At 39.0% G+C, this 16,174-nt stretch overlaps 1 pseudogene; it reads right to left on the bottom strand.

Moving 5' to 3' along the window:
* Positions 1 to 1,469: 1,469 nt before the first annotated feature.
* Positions 1,470 to 16,174, bottom strand: LOC125013861 (annotated as a pseudogene).

Below are 16,174 nucleotides of genomic sequence, written 5' to 3'. Positions count from 1 at the left end.
GAACATAATGTGTGATGTACAGTACCTTTTGATTTATAGAGCAAGTGAGCAGGGGTAAAAATGTCAAAATAGCACCAGAATAGCACAGAAACAAATACCTCACTGACACATAATCCTGGAATAATACCTGATGTGATGTAATGAATTGTGAACTGAAATGATTTTTGAGAGAAGTGAAGAGAAAAAAGAGAATTAACAGAGTACATAGAAATACAAAGACCTCTTCTAGCTTCTCTCAGCTCCATCACTCTGCGCGTCAGAGCCCTCTAGTGCTTGAGTGTTATACTGAATGGAGATCTTTTTTTTTCCCTGTTATTTAGATTTACTTGTTATCTGTTTCTGTTCAGTCAATAGCACTTTTACTGAGCAATTGGCCATGACTTGGTTGGTTTTTCTATCTGTAGAATGAGCTGGACATTAGTCAGTCATATATGGCATCTGCGGACCTATTAATGTTCACTGGCGAGTCGGGAGGGAATATTAGGGAGTTTTATGTCAGGTTTTCTTTACCTCCCAAATCTAATTTTTAAGGACTGTCGAGTCCAGTTTGAGTGACATTTCTGGATGGTGTCCACTTAAGAAAATTTTTTATACTGGGGCATTCAGGAAAATGATCCAGATAAAGGTTCTAATATTAAACACCAACTCCAACATATCAGGGCCACAGAGTTAATTCAAACATTTATCCTCTCATAGACAGATTTATGGTCTTATTTGTGTACAGATGTACAGCATGGTTAGGGTATCCTGTTCTACCCGTAGGTCATGTCTAGTAACGTAAAATATATATATATAAAATACACTAAAAGGAAAAATCGAAAGAATCTGATGATTTCATGAAAAGACTTTTGTGCATCTATGTCCAGGAGGAAACTGCTTGGTAAGCATTTTAAGAACAAAAACTACAGCATAATATGACAATAAAAGATGAGTATCTGTTCCATTTACACCCACTTATCCAAGGTCAGGTCACCAGTTCCCTGGCCTAGGAAAAAAAATGTAGAAATATAACATTGCCAGCTTCATGTGGAGCTGTCTGACCTCCCCCATGTCTTCATTAGATCTGCCAGATACCCATTCTCTTTACGGTGTTCGACATCTTTGAAAAATGAAAGGTGCCTCTTTGAAGAAGCTGTAAGAACTTGGTCAGTCCAGTTTCCAGCTAGCTTTCCAGTCAGCAAATTAGTACAAATAACTGCGCTAACCTGCATCAATATGTACAAGGCCATTCACAGACTGTCAGTATGCAACTGAAACTGCAGATTGCTCTGCAGATTGCAGATCTAACTACCTGTCTCTCAGCAAACATGTGCCATCTCACATGTTCTAAGTACCATATGATAATAGTAAGGCAAAGTTATAGTCTCACTAAACCTCTGATTTATATTCCCCCAACATAATAATGGATATCTGGGTTTATAGTAGTTACTCTGTGTCTGCAGGATCAAAAAACAAAAAAAACAAAACAAAAAACAAAACAAATGAATGCCTCCAAGAGTGACTCGGATTTATTGGTCATTTAGGAAGACACATGACCTAATTATCTGAATGACATGTAGCTTGTGGCTCCATTTTTCCGTGATCAAGAAACATGTTGGTAACATCTCTGCCTTGGCAATAATTGTGTGTTTACAGTTTTTCCAAATAGCCTTGGGTTGTGGACATTCAGCAATAGAGGTTTAATTCAAGTTGTATTACAGCCACATCGATCAAATCAGCATTCAAGCTGCAAAAAAAAAAAAAAAAAGAAAAGAAAAGAAAGAAAGAAAAAGAAAACATCAGTTAACAGTCTTGTAGCTTTACTTTTCTTTACTTCCTGGTAAACACAGACAGGTGACAAACCAGGTAAAAACCAAAATAAATAAGGAGAGGCCTTAAATAGATTTGAAAGAGGCTCAGTTTGATTTTTCTTCGGTGCTATATGAAAATACAGATGATTAACACTTCCTGATCTGAATAGTGGGCTTGTGGTACATGAATTTGATGTTTTGTTTATTTGGTGACACATATCTTATCAGCAGTAGCTGGTTGAAGCTGGTTTCTCCTTTAATTTTTCCTTGAATTTAAGTTTTTTCATTAGAAAAATATCAAGAAATTCTGAAATGTATAAATGTATAATAATATTCTAACATATGTACCTGTGGCAGTGGGAACATACACACTGTTCCTGCAGAACAGTGGTAAGTGTAATCTGTCTCAGCTTGATAACCTGTAAGGAAAAAGGAAAAAAGTCGAATTTACAGAAGCAAAACTGAACAAACAAATTTGTTCCGTGATGTTGTGGAGCATGCACACACAAATCTGAACCTATGTGGTTTTCAAGTCACTAAAAATCGTGTCTGAGTAGGAGATCTGAGTTATCGATTTTACTTGGCTGGTAGTAGTCGTAAATCTTGACCACTGCTGCCTTCAGGTTCTCCACTGGAACCTCCTGTATGAGATCTAAGATGTGGATGACGGGCACGTCCTTGTTTAACTGAACACAACACAAAATTAGATCACACCATCAGTAAAAGAATTCAATAAAAACCCTCATCTAGCGTTTCACACTGTGGATTCTTCTCACCTCTTGGAAGTAAACCAGGATATGATCTTCCTTTTCTTCAACACGATCCACCAGCTGGGCAGTTTTGAGCTGTGAGGACGACATTCAGTTAGGTCATTGAACAACAATAAATATAAACTATGTACTTTTTATTCAAGTGGAAGTCCCTGTAATTAACTTACTCTCTTCAGAGACTTCGGGTCTGGAACGAACCCAGAGAGCATTTTGATGTCCAGGATCACCATGTTTGTACTGCTCTCCTTTCCAGTATACCTGTACACAGAGAATTGTCTAGCTGAGTCTTTGGCTACCGTAGTTAGTAGTAGGAATTAGAAATGTCTTACTACCTTGACAGGTGGAAGGGAGGGCAGACAAAAAAAATGTAAAAATATATATATATTGTTCATGTTACTGCATCCAATTTGCACTTCTTTAATTTAATCTATGGGTTTTGCACTAAATTCCACAATGACAGAGAGAGCTCAGTGCAGTGCGAGTTAGGACAACACGCTCACACACACACACAGGACAACAAATTAAGACATCTTCATCCTTTGGAAGCTGTGTCTACCTACAGTGTGCTCATCTGTCTTGGCCATCCTATAATCCATATTTGAAGGCTGATGAAGTATCACTTACAGGGACTTGAGTTTCAGAGTGAGTTTGGGTCTTTTGGCTGTGCTGGTGCAGACGGCCTCTGACCTCACTTCTACTCTGAGAGTGGTGACATCAGCAGGAGTTGGGATGTTGTAGTCGAGTGAAATCTGAGAAACAGTTATGTACAGAGTGTATTAATATCAATTTGAAATTTGCAGACATGGAGAAGCTGCCGGAAATGTATTAATCTGGCTGATGAACATCTGGTCATTATGTGGTTTTTAGACATCCTGCCAGAGGACTGCAGTTGAAAATGAACCTATTGGCTAACACTGGCACATTTACAGAAATGTTAATTAATGTGCACTGTCCTTTTCAAATAAATAAATGAAATACTAAAGTGGACAAATCCTACTACCAAATGGACCAATCTGGGACGTGCATGTCAGCTATGGCTCTGGAGTCTGAGTACGGTCTGGGCCGTCACCGTAGCTACGGTGTCAAATTGACGCAGAAGTCTAAGCCGCCCATTAGTTTGAACTGTGCATAACTTTTATTATGTGGTCCACGTTGAAGAGAACAAAACAGAAAACAACCACATTAGGGATGTCATGACACCAGCTACACTAGTTAAGGAGAAGATGCAAAGATAACAGTTAAAGTGAACTACACCCGGGAACAAAAGCATCTGAGGAATGTATCGTATATCTGATGAAGAGGCACTTAAATGCAGATGTTTGCAACTGGAATTACAAAGACAAGGTAGTTCCGGTAAGATACAGAACACACAGTATATAGTTAGGCCAGGGAGTAAACAGTAGAGGCAGTGTCATGGTGGGGGGGGGGTTATACAAAAAATCTGTGATTCTGTGATGTTTGAAGATATTTTCTCAATGCATCTACATAAATATTCAGCAGTGAAGCAGTGAACCGTTTAAACTAATCAGGTGTATGCTGTTTAATGTTCAAATACTGGATCATGAAACATGGTGATGAGGTTCGTCGTGTCAGAAACTGGCAATTCATTCCCCTCAGTGAGGAGTCACAGACACCATTGCATGGTCATTAAACCGGATGAAAGATATAAATAATAAGACTTTCATGTTGCATATCACATGTATTTAATGTGACTGTAACCAGGAGGAGACCTGGATCATTGCCACTAGTGTGTAAAATACAGAGTCAGTAAACAGAATGAATGTCCTGGTGTTGACAGAAGCAAATTAAGTTTAATTAAATTTCATGAATAATTTCATTACGTGGCAGTAAAAAGGTCATTCATCTTGAGGACACAAATTAATGTTTGGTTTACTGCATCACAGAGGCTGACATTCTGTACCTGTGTGTTCACTGACCTGTACTGTAGCACATGCAGTGCCCTTCACCTCCACGCTATAATTTCCTCTCACGTCCCGCAGTGTCTTCTCCCGGTAGAGCAGTTTGTTGTTCGGATTCACATCAAATGTCAGCTGGTCACTGGGGCCCTGCACTGTCACTGTGCTTGAACCCCCAGGACTGAACACCAGGGTGGAGTAGAGAGCCAGAGCCTGAAGAGCCACCACTGTGTCCTACAACACACATTTGGAAAATCATTTGAAGAATTGTTCAGTGTCTTGCTCAGTATGTGGTTTGGGATCAAACCCTCTGGTATGTGTAACCAACTCCACGTAGTCACACCTGAGCCACAGCCGCTAACACATCAAATTATTAAACCATGGACTGTATAAAAAGTGGACGCCATAACAGCTCCTCAAAAGCCGGTACTGGCTGGTACTCCTCCATGTTAGTGGATAGAAATGGGGCCAAACTAAAACACTGAAGTACGAGGGTGGTTTCTGTCATTTTAGGTATTTTATATAAACCCACTGTATATTCAAGAAGTCCCATGTCCCATCGTGTAGGCCATCGTGGCCAGTGGAAGAAAGTGGAGAAGCATCGTAATCAACAGTTGAAGCCGAGAGTGTTTTTTGTCATTGTCATTTTTCATTTTTATATTGCATTTTTTCCAAAGAAGCAGTAATGCAAAATCAGTAGACACACTCCTGCCCTAACTTTTTTTGAAAATTGTTACTTGCCTCAAATTAAAAATGAGCAGTATGATTCATATGATTGAATATGATTCAATTCATATTGACATTTGGCCTTTGTACTATTTAATTATTATTTCATTAATTAATAAAAAATAAAAGTTGAAATTATTTGATTTCTGCAGCTGTTGGCCCGGAGATGTGAAAGTAGGATTCCCACAGTAATGTGTGGGAAATGGGCATTTACACTGTTGTAGTTTGGAAAGAGTTGGAAAGATGATAAAATGAAATTGCTAAATTTAAGTTTTGGTATCAAGTCTAAGACTCAGGACTAAAGACTAGTGTCTGTGACAAAATACAGTAACGTCATCTTCAGTGTTCTTCTAGAATGATGTATGTTATGCTACAAGGTGCAGTTTGTGCAGTTTTTGAATCTCTGCAGTACCTGTGTGGAGGAGAAGCCTCCGTAATAGTTCTGCTGCCCCACCAGCCACCTGACAATGCTGGAGGTGTATCCCAAGTCTTCAGCTGTGGGGGAGGCACTCAGTTTGGCCATCAGCACATAGGAGCTGATCTCAACAGAAAGGGAGGCTGAAGTTTCTGCTGCTGTCTGGGACCAGTAGAGGAAACCTCCTAGAAATGGAAACAGTGAACGTTACACTCACAGTAACAAAGGCTCAATGATTTCCCTCGGGAGAAGGAATCACCTTGTTTTACTGCAACCTTATCTAAACACTGCAGAAGTAAACCACGCGTCTGGATGTCTCCTGCCAGGGTGAAGGCGTACGCCATCAGAGCTGTAGTGTAGGTGTTGTTGAGGTAAGGGATGGACTGCCTGAGGCACGATAGGCTCTTTCTCATCACAGGATGCTTTAACAGATTAAAAAGAAAAGGCTCAATCTATAAATACTATGAGGCTACATCACTATATTCTCATTATTATAGTTATTTTAGGGCAGAACCACCTTCTAATTGATGTTTGAAAAAATCCATTATAATAAACTGTCTTTTGCAAAATGGAAATGATATTATTGACATAAACGTTTCTTCCAGTCACCAAGTGTCTTCATTATCTGTAACAAGTCCCTGTAAAGAATGAGTACACTACATTTCAATACACTACATTTCAGCTATAGATCTGTGAACATTCAAACATGATAAACAGGACATTAAAAATGTGACAGAAAAAAAATGTGGTTGAAGTGGATGAAATTCCTTCTCATTTTAGTTCATATTAATGGTTCTAAATTGATAGACAGTTTTATGTACGAAGCAAACCTGTAGCTCTCTGAACTATTGAACTATAATCAGTGATAGAAACTAAAGGCATGCATGTATTTTATTTTCATCATGTGTTACCACATACTCACACAAATTTTATATGTTTACTGGAATTCACGGACATAGTTACAACACAAAGAAATTCAGAAAATGTGCATTTATTATATATATAATTTGGGTGTTGCACTCATTTTATTTCATTTTTCTTCAAATGTATTTGTAACTGAAAATATATATTCTCTGCCGGTGTGTACAAGGGGGTGTACTCAGATTTTCTGCTACCCTTATTATTATTCAATTTTTGGGAAATGTAACATACATCAGTCACACCTGTGTGTGACATTGCTCTCTACACACTACATGTTAGAAGCACACTTATATTCATAAAGCTGAATACACAATACACAGGAGGACACTCAAACAACCAGCGTTAACAGTTGGCCCATTGCTACAAACCAGGAGTTCATGAGGCTATGAATTTTGTGGTATTCATAACATTGTAAGTTGACATTTTCTTAGTTTTATTTTATAATATGTCACAGGGAAAAGGTTTGTTTTACTTTTTTGCTCCCTACATTGTTACTCGCTCATTAGCTTGCTAAACAGTTGCCTAGCACCGTTGTTCTTGTTCTTGTGATGTTACCACTTTAAAACTGCCGATGTGTGACCACGAGTTTACAAGTTTTATTTGAAGGCAGCATTTGTTAAATGAGCGGCGTGAGATATTTGCACTGAGAGGCATCTACTCACATTTGCATACATATTCATCTCCAAGAAGGCCACAGTGATGTACGTAGTAAGAGTCACTTCATTAGACACACCACCCTGTAGAGAGAGTCTTTATCGTCACTGGATCTCCACTCGGCCTCTCTTCCACAATATAAACACTCACAATATCAGCAAATACAGAAACATGTAGCATGTCGTAGGGATGTAACGATTCTTCCACTACATCGATGAATCGATTTATTTTCCTACGATCCAACTGCTGTGCTCGGCAAGTTGGTTGTCCGAACGACATACATCGATTTAATATCGATTTAAAAGGTAATCAGTCGATTGTATCGATACTAGGAAGTGACGCATTGGATTAAGCACGTCAGAGGATCCGCTTAGAGTATTTACTTGAGAAACACTGTAAAACTGGACAAACAAAATTTACAAATTAGTTATATATACCAAAAACGATACATACATATACAAATATGCGTTAGCTTCCGGCTAACATCAATGGCAAAATTAATGTATATGCTAATGCTAACTTTCGCCTTCACGTCTCCTTGCCTCTCACCTCGTCCCATCAGTGACATTTTTAAACAACCAGTGTGTCCCAGCCAGGTCAAACACTTTTTGGGCTCCCCTGGACACATTTGGTGAATTGTCTTGTGTTCATGTGATGCTTTACTCAAAGCTCTTTACAGTCACAGTGACACATCTACCCATTCCTTCATGAGCACACACATTCACACACCAATGCCGAGGCACTGATGTAATGCAATGTTCAGCGCCTTGCTCAAAGACACTTCAGCATGTATTTATTGTTGTGAGTATTTGCGCGTGTTTTCAAACTGAAGTAGATGTTTTCTCATCTTGCTTGTGTCTATTTGTGTGTATTTCCTTGGGTTTCAGTGCGTTGAGCTGTTTCGTTTACTGTTCATTTGTGGTTCTGGTTAAAATGATTTCTCTGGTAATTATGCCGTGTGTGCAGCACTACTTAGCAAATGTTTGAATGTTAATATGTCAGATAGAGCCAGTGAACATGGTAAATGTCAAAACAGTTAACAGCACATATTAGAAAGCTGACATTAGCATCTTGCTTGCAGTAACGCTGTGACTAATTACGACCTCACAGGTCAAGGTAGATGCAGTCATTGCCTCTAGTTCCCATTTTAGGGTGAGAGCAGAGCGTCTTTATTTTTAACAGAGTTTAGAAATCTCACCAACTTGCGCAAACATGCACTTTGATTATAATGAACATGACTGAATAATTCTCTCACCAGGTGTTTCCTGGCCCAGATGAAAATGTGCTGTAACTGCCATCAGTGTGCTTGTAGTTCAGTTGTCTCTGGTAGCCTACAAAACAAGAGAAACATACTTAGCTTTTGGTGTTTTATGCTTTATACTTGTAATGTGGCATTATATTAACAGTGAAAATATGTACTGTATATATTTGAAACAATTGAATTTTTTTTGACAAGAAATTCTGAACTATTCTACAGCATCTGGACTTGAAAGGCTATAACTGGGGGAAACTATACAGACCTTTTGGACAGAGCAGCCAGTTGTACGTCTATGTGATTTAATTTCCCTCAGCCTGAGGGTAATGATGGAGATAATATTTGTAAAGAGTTACAGCGTCCACTTCTATCTTTTTTTTTTTTTTTTTTTTTTTTAAAAAAAGCCTAAAAAAGGAACCTACCTTCACTATGAGAGACTTTGTGACCACATCGACGCGACCTCTCTCTGGTACACTGATAATCTCGTTGTCACATGACACGTGGGATGCCACTGCCTCAGCAGTCACAGTCACATTCACCAACCCTAACAAAAAAACAAATGAAAAAAGAATGAAATCACAGCTATGACAATGACTGACTCCTGACTTCCATAACCATGTTTTCTGATCTTTGGAAACTGCACTTATATTGTAAGTCAACATAAAACCTCAGAGTGGAAAATCGTTCCAGTTAAAAGAACACAGACAAATACAGAATCACAGCTATGAAAGAACCATGAAAAAGTGTTGAAGTTATTTTAATGACAAATTTTCTGCTCAAGCGTCACAGGTAGCTCAGCACATAGGACAGGTATATTTCATCTAAACAAACTCTTGGCAAATGAAAACAGACGTATCACCTAACAGCAAATTATTAATTTAGTGTAAACTTAAAACAGGAGATGTTGGACCGCTAACTGTGATGTTCTCAGAGACAAAACATCAACATGAGAAACGTTACATTTTAGGAAGAAGCAAATATTTGAGGGTTAACAAGACTGGATTGGCATGAATAACTGTATATCATCGGCATAGAAATAGACCAAAAATAAGATCTACACATGGTAATGGTAATGGTACGTAATACGTATAGATATGAGGGGAGGTCCTTGGATGGAGCATTGAGTGGCTAGATTTAGTATAAAAATGAAATTGAAATTTCTTAATTTAAGTCATGCTGAGGAAGAGGGTACGCAATATGACCTATTGGGTAATGTAGTAAACCTTTTACTTGATAGTACCACCAAGGATAAAATCTTTGTCTTTACCTAAGGCTGAAGGGATCATGGTCCAGCTGAGAGTCTTACGCTCATTGCCACACAAACAGGATGTGTACAGGTCACCAGACAAAGGGGTGAGGGTGTAATCCGATAAAGGTGCAGGAGTCACAGTGATCTGTTTAAGTCAGAGCACAAGATACTTCACAAAAAGTTCAACAACTTTTATGTCATGCCGTCTATTTCTGTGTGTCCTCTCTTCATCTCTTTTGCCATTCCCCCTGTCGTCAGGGTTGCCAGATACAGTTGATGGGTTTTCAGCCCAAAAAGCTGTTCAAAAACCTCTAATCATTGTTTAATACTTTGCTTACATTTGGGGAAAAAACAACATAGTTGAAATCAAATCAACGACTGCAGCAGTCGTCCAACACAACTACACCCATGTAGCTACTAAAAAGCCATCTGATGGCTTACCTCATCCTTACCGTGATGCAGCTGGTCAGGTAGTTGAAGACAGTTGCCTTCAGTTCAAACTGTTCTCCACGGACAATGGAGTAGGGCAGGGAGAGCTCAAGGAAGAAGGGCTGGAAGACAGTGAGCTTTTTCCGAGGAGCCAAACCAAAACCCTGAGGGGACAAACAGAAAGCCTCTGTCTCCCAGGTGGTGATGGTGTCTGGGACAGTGAAAGGCACATCCTTTCTTCCAGACTCTCTGGATCAGAAGACACAGTTGACAGGCAAGCATACAGGATGACGAAAGGTCTAACTTTTTTTTAAAGAAAAGTTCTGCCAATTAAACCAATTTTGTTTTTTTCAACAACTCCTGAGGAAAATATCTGTCTATATGGTCAAGTACTCCTAATGGTTGACTCACTGTTGATGCATTGATTCACTATCCCCTTTTCGTGGCCCAAAGAGGTATCCCTCATGTATACATAACCAGTAAACTATTGGAAAAATTGTTTACAGTACAATTAGAATGAAACAAGCATTTAGAAAGTATTTCATACTGATCATCACGTTTAGCTATGATCCTTTTTTTTTTTTACAGTAACTGTAACAGACGCTCACCCAACATCCACCAGGTCCCATATCCACGTCTCAGGGAAGAAAGTGAAAACTGTCTGAACTGGTGGAGCCTCCCCAAGTTCTTGCGGTGCAGACAATCCAATTCCAGAACCTCCAAGTGCTCCATCATTGCCTGTTAAAGGAACTGCTCCTACACCTCCAGCTCCATAGTGCAAAGTCAACACACAATATTTTATCACAGTCAAAATACCAAAATGACAAAGTGAACTAAATTATGCTTACAATATATAAATAGCTCACCATAGGGGCCATAGAGGTTTAACATGTATTGTTTGCCTCTATACTTGAGACATACAGGTGTTGAAATGATTAAATTAGTTGCCATCTTCAGTCCTCCAATCTGGATAATCCAAGAACACACAGACATCACTGTTAATTCCATCAACAAAAACTCCCGTCGTTCTTTCTATTTTATAATGATTTGGGAAACGGAGCAGACAAATTACCTGGAAAACTGTGGCAGCATCCAGTCTGCTGTATGCTGGAACATATCGCCTTGTCCTCACAGGCACACATGCTGGAGGATCTTGATCTTGAATTTGATGATGAACATGCACAATTTTTCTGAGAGACACCCATTCAAATACCTGGAGGGGAGTAATAGGGTCGAATTTTGAAATGTTTGTGGTTTATACAGTAAAGTATCTTAAGTGGGGAGTGTAAAATGTATATATATACATATATATAACCACGAGCAGCCAAAGAGTTGACTGCACTCATATTGCCTAATTCTTGGTGATAGTGGGAACATGTTTGATTCTCACTCTTACCTTGTCTGCAGTCAGTGCAGTCAGAGTTTTGCCGACCTCCTGAATGAAGACACTCTGATCAACAGTGCTTATGCCACACAGAGCATCTGGCTGAGCTGTCAGCTGCATGGTGATTTCCTCTCCTGGGACAGCTGGGTACAGAGTAAACTCCACTGACACCTGACATACAGAAAACTCGTCAACACAACACAGATACAATGTCAATATTATTTACTTCTCCTGTCAGTAGTTGTAATGTTATGCCTGATTGATGTACTTCTTACGTAGAGAAAAAAAAAATTGAATCAACCTATATATAGGGCTGCAATTCATGTGTCTACTTTGGATCTGACAAGTATTCTTCTTCTACTGACCTTATGACTGAAGCATTTCTCGGTGAGAAAATCATCCCTTTGGGCGATGACATTCTCACCGGGGAGGATGGCATAAGCCACAACCTGGACCTGTGGCGCCATCTCTGGAGACACTCTCAGCCTAAAGGGCACCTCACCTTGATTCACCGAAACCGTAAACCAAACCCATCAGCCTTTACATGCCATTAGATATCAATGAAGCAAATAGCAGGTGAGCGTTTTTGTGTTGAAGTTTCTTTTACAATATCTTGTTTAGTTAGTTAGTAACAATAATAATATAAGGTTGCGACTTTAAATGAGACAATGTTAAAACAGAACTATAAAATTGAATTATACATAACACTGATGCACTTAAAGCCCTCATTGTTGTCTACCTGTTTTCTGTTTCATCTCAACCTTTCTATGTCCTTGCATGACAATGGTGCCGCCAGATAAGACCTGCAGAAAACAGAGAGAAATGACACAGAGAATGAATAATATCACTGTGAAAGCTACTTTGTGGCTGATCGGTGTCTATCTACTGTATGTAGAAATAAACTTTTGCAAGTTGTATAATTATATGCGTATATTTGCATTTGGATTAAACATGTGGAAGAAATTTAGGTAATTCAGCAAAAAGAAAAAAAAAAAAGAAAAAAAAATTACCAGGTACTTTTACTTTCCCTTGTCATTTAACTACAACAATTTTCCACCATTCATTATTATACAGGATGAGATGTTACAATCCCTTGTGCCAAGATCCAAGACAAAAACACAAGTGAAAACCCAACGGGCAGGCCGGCAGTCAGGTCGAGATGAGATATGCTACTACATGTCAACCAACAGTTCTCTCTTGTACCAAGATTCGGGACAAGACACATTTGGAAGCCCAGTCCAACTGACAAAAAAAAAAAGACCAGCAGGCTAGCAGTCAGCTACCAACTAGCAACCAACAACAAGACACCAGCTAACTAGACTAGCCAACAGCAGTAGGCAGTATGTGGCATATCACTGGGGTTTTCAAGTGGGCACCCCCCTTCACCGATGTGTTGTTAAGTGTTAACGACAGCAGACACTACTTTTTCACTTACGAATAAAGTGATGACCCGTGAGCTGTCACCAGCGTCGAATGAGAAAGCAGCAAGTCCCTCTCTGTCGGTGGTGAGGTTCAGTAATAAATGTGGTGACCATGGTTCCCCCACGGTGATGTACACCATCATATTGGCAATGGGTGTATTATTGTGATGAACTGCTTTAACCTGTTGGAAACACATGGTTGTGCCACAGACAATCCACACGACTGCAGTAGTAGAGAGTGAAGAAGTGAAGACAACTTTTCAAACTTACTTTTCCTTCCACTTTTGATCCTTGGTGATAAATTGCAGGTACGTCGATAAAAGACAGCGTGCCGGCCTTGTAACTAGTCCTTATATTCTTGTTTTGTGAAAACAAAATGCCTGTAAGAAAGACGGTTACAAAAGCTGCTAAGAGCTCTGTCTGTTGTGTGTTGCCTCTGGACACGGGAATGAGAACAAAACAAGTTCTGAAGTCTCTTTCCCTCACTAAAGGTCTGGCTGATTGCACTGTCGCGCATCTGCACACAAGACACTTTAGCCAATTTATACCGGGACACTGCAGCTAAAATGTCTGTACATCTTATGTCTGTATATAAATGTCTGCATCTCATGTACATTGGACTGTACATGTTTTGTAATTTTTATTTCTACCTCATTTTAATTCTTATTTTTATTCTTATGTCTTGTTTTTTCTTATCTCGTAACTCTTGGACAAAATAATTCCCCTGTGGGGATCAATAAAGTGATCTTGAATCTTGAATACAGAACAGTATTATGGAATTTTTTTACTTCCACGTTAGCATCCAGCACAAAGATTATCACTCAGACCCTGTATGATCACATAGGTGTCATAATGTTGCAATGTTTGCAGCCGTGTAAGAAATTATGTAAATAAACACAGAAATTAACTCTACATACCTACTTTACTCCTTTACTGAAACTGTGATTTGATCTCAAATGCTCCTTCAATGCATCTTGAGTTTGTTCATACCTGTACTTAAATCTGGCCACTTGTGTTCCAATCGCCCAGGATGGATGTTATTACCAGGTCTGTATATGTACTGTATACTGTTAAAAATGTGATTTACATTTAAATATTTTCTTACATAGGCAAACACCTTGCTGTTTGACATGAATTTACAGACAACACAAAAGCACAGAAAAAACAGTAGTATTTAGTATCTCCAGTATAAAGTATGCACAAATTGTGTCTTACCTCAATTTCAATTATGCTGTACTGTGTGGGAAATAAAACAAAAAGTTAGATCTGGTAGGGAGAAATCAAAAATGGGTTTATATCCCACTTCTCCAAACTAAAACTATCTTTAATAAGTAAAGAACAGCCCTGGTGATGATTGTAAATTCACACAGCCACTTATGTAAAATAAACGTCTAGAAATCATTCTCCTTTGCTAATTTAACATATTTGCCTCCCATTGGTTTTTAATGTTATGGTCTCAATGTTTTCCTTAACAAGAGCCATTTGGATCCAATACATGTAGCAACTTCAGCAAAATGTTGGACATTTAACATAGTACAGTCAGGTTTATATAAAGAGGTCACGTTTGTACTATTGACCATGAGCTTCATCAAGATGTGGTCGCCTGGGGGCACAGACCATCCCACAGCATTACCGATACTGTTGTTTGTAAATGAGATCTAAAAGAAAACACAGTTTAAACACTCACCATGTGATTGACTGGTCTCAGGCTGGAGTCCAGTGAGATGACTCTGAAATGCACTGAGAAAAAAAAAAATGTGCATTAAAAATTTTACATCTCACCTAAAGCAGTGTTGCACTTTCAACTTTGGAAAAAGTTATTTATTCCAGCAGGAAGTGGACACAGAAAGCACACAAACTGCCCATAATATGAGATACAACATCTTAAATCTTGTCGAGGTTACTCGTTTGTCCAGGCAGGTAGATCGGCTTGTCTGTTTGGACGAATGTCACTGGATGAAAGACTTTGATCATGACTTTCCTGACTTTTGAGTGAAATGTCTCGCCTTGTACCTCCACCTCGAAATTCTGCACCTCTTCATTTTGCACTAAAGGAATCTGTTAAGAAATGAATTCACCACTTACAGAACATAACAAATGCTGTGTATGAAAGCTTTGGATCATATACAATAAAGTTACAATACATGCTTAAAAGATTCTCATTGGGTGGAAATGAACAAATTATTGAAAACTCATCTTGGGAGCTATTAATATTGTAAATGTCAATGTGTTAAGTGGAATAAAGGTATGTCTGTAGAGGGAACCTGAAACTGAATGCAGATATGAAACTCTGTGCTGGACGTCTTCTGGTAAAGTCTTCTGTTTTTTTCTTGGGACACCAAAGTGACAGTCATGACCAGAGTCTCGCTGGGCTGCAGGAGACAGAACTTGGTCTCAGTTCCAGCTTCAAGAACAGCAGGAATGGCCGCCATGTACTGCCTACGGACACAGACACGTTCATACATACAGTAGTAAGTATACCTCAAATTTATATTTAACAGAACAGGTAAACTTACGGCTCGGCCACCGTCCTTTCCACACACATCCAACTCAGGCAGGTAAACAGTGTCCATATCCTGATCTGCGTCCCAGAAATACCCGTGACTGCTGACTGATTTCAGTCTCACAATCACCCTTTATTCATAAAACCCTACCACAAATCAGTACTCGTTTCACCTATATCACAAAAAAAAAACACTCATATCATCATTAACATTTGAAGCATCTGTTAAGTCAATCATTTACAGGAAAAAAAACACAGTCCCAATACCACAACCATCCAAGACAGATAGCATGAGAGGCCATTCACAGCCATTCAGCCGTAATGTTTTCCATTTTCTAGAAAACGTATTTGTTTGGACTGTGCGCTCATCCTCAAACAACGATGCAACACAAAGTGCAACAACCAGCCATCTGTCTAATATTTGTTCATTGCTACTCAAGGTTAGGGACAGAAGACACTACTTTGATGCCAGCAACCTCACACAAGGGAAGGAGCATTATTTAGCATAGCTTATTGGCTGAGGAATTAAGGCCAACCACTTCTGCACGAATCAGAGGGCTCTCTTTTTAATTGCAAATAGCCTCTAATTTTTCACTTTGTGCACAGCTTACGTTTTGCACAAAAGTATAATCAACCCAAATCTGTTAACCAATCTTCTTAGTACCTTATGATTTTGTAAATGTTAACTTTGGCTAACTTTAATTTAGCTACCATGTGTGTAGCAGTGACAGCTGCAATCAT

The sequence above is a fragment of the Mugil cephalus genome, chromosome 9 (genome assembly GCF_022458985.1).
Source record: "Mugil cephalus isolate CIBA_MC_2020 chromosome 9, CIBA_Mcephalus_1.1, whole genome shotgun sequence".
In the NCBI taxonomy this organism is placed as follows: domain Eukaryota; kingdom Metazoa; phylum Chordata; class Actinopteri; order Mugiliformes; family Mugilidae; genus Mugil; species Mugil cephalus.
The sequence above is the reverse complement of the archived record's forward strand: the minus strand, read 5'-3'. Positions and strand labels throughout refer to the sequence as shown.